A 4408-nucleotide genomic window follows, 5' to 3' on the forward strand; every position below is an offset into this window, starting at 1 on the left:
GATACTTCCCACCTCCACGATCGCGCGAGAAGTGCGCGGTAGCGAGCGGCAGTTATCGCGAGACCCATCACCATGGCAGCGGCTGCAGCAAAAGCGATCGGGTGCTGAAGTTGAGTCTAGGCGGGGGCCTGTGTGGGGGCTGGAAGATCCGGAGGCAGAGTGTGGAGATGAGGCAGTGGGGACTGAGGTGAAGCTCCCAAGCTCCAGGGCCACATTCTGGCTGCACTGGAGACTGGACTTGGGCAAGGGAGTCTCTGGGGTTTCCTCAGCAGAGCCAACAGTGGAGTATGGATAGCAAAAACCTTTGCTGTAACCTTCCCTTAACTCAGGTCTTTATTTCTAGTAAACCACACGCACCCCACCTGCTGCGCCGCTCAACTAATTCCTAAGGATAGTTTCTCTGAGGTCTGAATCAAGAGATCCTTTCTCATAAAGGAGGAGGAGAGAAATTGATGCATTTAAGATACTGAAGGAAACATCTGGATTCCGGGTCATTTAGGAAGTTGCACTGGAAAGACAAAGGAGAGAAACGTAATTACTCAGAGACGGGCCTGATGGAGTCTCTCTAGATGAGTATGGCATTTAGTCCGCAAGGAAAGAGCACCCACGTTCCCTCCTTCTCTTACACTCACTTTTTTTTAACGTGATGGAGACACTGCCTGAGACTAGTTAGAAGTTATATTAGAAGCTGGGCTAGAGGGGCCCTCACTAGTAACAATGAGCGTTCTAGTTCTTTAAAATGCATGTAGTTAGTATAAGGGAACACAGTTCTTCCCTAAAGTTTGATCCCAAATCATTGCTCTTACCTTCTTCCAAGAAATAGGCAGGAAAGCAGCCACTCAGTGTCTATCCCTGGTTTATGCACCCACCAGATCCTCTTATACCATTTTGTCTTCTCACATATGTTTACCTCAAGAAGAATAACATGACTGGCCCTGGCCTAACTCCCAGCACTCAGGAGGCAGAGGCCGGTGGATCCTTGAGTTCAAGGTCAGCCTGGTCTATAGAGAGCACATTCCCGGACAGCCAGGGAAACTTGTCTAAAACAAAAATAAACAAGCGAACAATAAATAGCCTGATTGTAAAATATGAAACCAGGAGGCCCTTAATTTGAGGAGGTGAGAGATGAAGTGTACTAGGGGCCTGTCCAGACTCACTGCAGCTGTGTGTCTTTCCTCTAGTAAGCTCTGGGATGGTTTTGTTGTTGTTTTTATCATTAATTTAGTGTGAACGTGCTTGTATGAGAGACTGTGGACGCACTTGCGCCATAGCAAGGCGTGAAGGTCGGAGCACGTCTTTCAGGAGTTGGTTGCCTTTTACCTTGTCGGTGCAGGATCTCTGGTGTCTGCTGCTGTGGTGCACACTCCCGTCCAGCTCCACTCACTTCTCCTGACTCCACACCCCATCTTGCTGTCGGCATGCTGTGACTACAGATGCACCACAGGCATCCCGCTTTTTAAAAAAATATTTGTTGTTGTTTGGTTGGTTTTGTTGTTTTGTTTGAGACAGGCTCACTATGTAGCTCCACCTGGCCTGGCACTCCCTTTATAGGCCAGGCTGGCATCGAACTCAGAGAATCTGCCCGCCCCCGCCCCCTGAGCACTGAGATTAAAGGCATGCGCAACACCGGGCATAAAGGATTTATTTTTAATTATATGTATACACAGATGTCTGTGTATGTGAGTGTGTGCCTGTAAGTGCAGGTATTTGCTGCAGGAAGACGACTGTAAGAATCCCCGGACCTAGATTTACAAGCAAGTGTGAGCTGTCCCACATGGATACTGGGAAGCTGGTACTTTAGAGGCAAGAGCTTTTTACACAGGTTCCGGGGGTCAAACTCAGGTCATTAGGTTTGTCTTGCTAGCACTTTTAATGGCTGAACTATCTCCCTAGCCCAAACTCTGGGTTTTTAAAGGAAAAAGACTCCCCAAATATAGTTACGGTGTTGGCTAGTTCTGTGTATTCGACACAGGCTAGAGAGTCACGCAGGAAGAGGGAACCTTCATTGAGAAAATGACTCCATCAGATTGGCCTGTGGGCAAGTGTAACTGGAGGTATCTCTCCCGCCCACCAGTTCCCGATTAACCACTCTGAGGCTTAATATTAATTACAAACTATTTGGCCTATTAGGTCAGGCTTATTATTAACTAGCTCTTACAACTTAAATCAACCCATTTCTATTGTTCTATATTTTACCATGAGGCTCCTGGCTTGTTACCTCACATCTTGCTTCTCTAGTGGCTGCTGGTGCCTCCCCAACTCTGCCTTCTTTCTCCCTCTCTGCGTGAATTTCCAGCCTGGCTCTATTCTGCTCTGCCATAGACCAAAGTAGCTTCTTTTTTTTGTTTGTTTTTTCAAGACAGGGTTTCTCTGTAGCTTTGGAGCCTGTCCTATAACTAGCCCTTGTAGACCAGGTTGGTCTCAAACTCACAGAGATCCACCTGCCTCTGCCTCCCTAGTGCTGGGATTAAAGGCATGTGCCACCGCTGCCTGGCCAAAGTAGCTTCTTTATTAACTAATGGTAATAAAACATATGCACAGCATACAAAGAGACATCCCACATCAGGCAAGCCTGTGGGATATTTTCTTTGATAACTAATACAAAAGAACCTTGCTCACTGTGAGAGGTACCACCCCTGAGCAGGTAGTTCTGAGTTGTGTAAGAAATCAGGCTGGCCAGGCATTGGTGGTGCACGCCTTTAATACCAGCATTCAGGAGGCAAAAACAGGCAGATCTTTGTAAATTCGAGGCCAGCCTGGTCTACAAAGCAAGTTCTAGGACAGCCAGGGCAGAGAAACCCTGTCGAAAGAGAGAGAGAGAGAGAGAGAGAGAGAGAGAGAGAGAGAGAGAGAGAGAGAGAGAGAAATCAGACTGAGAAAGCCCCATGGGGAGCAAGCCTGTAAGTAGCACTCCTTCATGGCCTCTGCTTTAGCTCCTGCCTCCAGGTTCCTGCCCTGAGTTCCTGCCCTGACTTCCAATGTAGTGATGTAATCTGCAATCTGTGAAATGAAATGAAACGCTTTCCTCCTTGAGTTGCTTCTGGTCATAGTGTTTTGTAACAGCAAAGAGACCCTAACCTATGAGTGGGATAATTGCCGTCACAGGCCTGACCGTGTGTTTAGGGGGAAGGATTGTGGTGGCTTTTGAACTCTGGGCTGGAAAAGCTCGCTGGTAGCTCAGTAACCTGTTGTGGGAACTTAGAAAATGATGCTGAAGCTGTGCAGACGAGAGAGGCATGGCTTGTAAAGTTACTGGGAGAAACTTGAGAGTCCCTTAAAGATTCTGTTTGAGATGGCTCAGTGGTTAAGAGCATTGTCTGCTCTTCCAAAGGTCCTGAGTTCAATTCCCGGCAACCACATGATGGCTCACAACCATCTGTAAAGAGGTCTGGTGCCCTCTTCCGGCCTGCAGGCATACACACAGACAGAATATTGTATACATAATAAATAAATAAAATAAATACAAGATTCTGTTTGAGGGGGCTGGAGAGATGGCTCAGAGGTTAAGAACACTGGCTGCTGCCGGGTGATGGTGGCGCACGCCTTTAATCCCAGCACTTGGGAGGCAGAGGCAGGTGGATCTCTGTGAGTTCGAGACCAGCCTGGTCTACAAGAGCTAGTTCCAGGACAGGCTCCAAAGCCACAGAGAAACCCTGTCTCGAAAAAACCAAAAAAAAAAAAAAAGAACACTGGCTGCTCTTCCAGAGTTCAATTCCCAGCAACCATCTGTAATGAGAGCTGGTGCCTCTTCTGGTGAATATATGTTAACAGAATATTATATGCATAAATAAATAAATAAATCTTTAAAAAAAGATTCTGTTTGATATTTTCAATTAAGAACCACTAGACGCCGGGCGGTGGTGGCGCACGCCTTTAATCCCAGCACTCGGGAGGCAGAGGCAGGCGGATCTCTGTGAGTTCGAGACCAGCCTGGTCTACAAGAGCTAGTTCCAGGACAGGCTCCAAAACCACAGAGAAACCTTGTCTCGAAAAACCAAAAAAAAAAAAAAAAAAAAAAAAAAGAACCACTAGAGTAGCCAGTGATGCACACCTTTAATCTCAGCACTCGGGAGGCAGAGGTAGGTGGATCTCTATGAATTTGAGGCCAGCCTGGTCTATAAGAACTAGTTCCGGGGGCTGGCGAGATTGCTCAGGGGTTAAGAGCATTGCCTGCTCTTCCAAAGGTCCTGAGTTCAATTCCCTGCAACCACATGGTGGCTCACAACCATCTGTAATGAGATCTGGTGCCCTCTTCTGGCCTGCAGGCATATATGCAGACAGAATATTGTATACTTAATAAATATTAAAAAAAAAAAAAAAAGAACTAGTTCCAGAACAGCTAAGGCTGTTAAACAGAGAATCAAAAACAAACAAAACAGGGCTCGAGAGATGGCTCAGAGGTTAAGAG

This window comes from Chionomys nivalis, chromosome 17, assembly GCF_950005125.1.
Source record: "Chionomys nivalis chromosome 17, mChiNiv1.1, whole genome shotgun sequence".
Taxonomy (NCBI): domain Eukaryota; kingdom Metazoa; phylum Chordata; class Mammalia; order Rodentia; family Cricetidae; genus Chionomys; species Chionomys nivalis.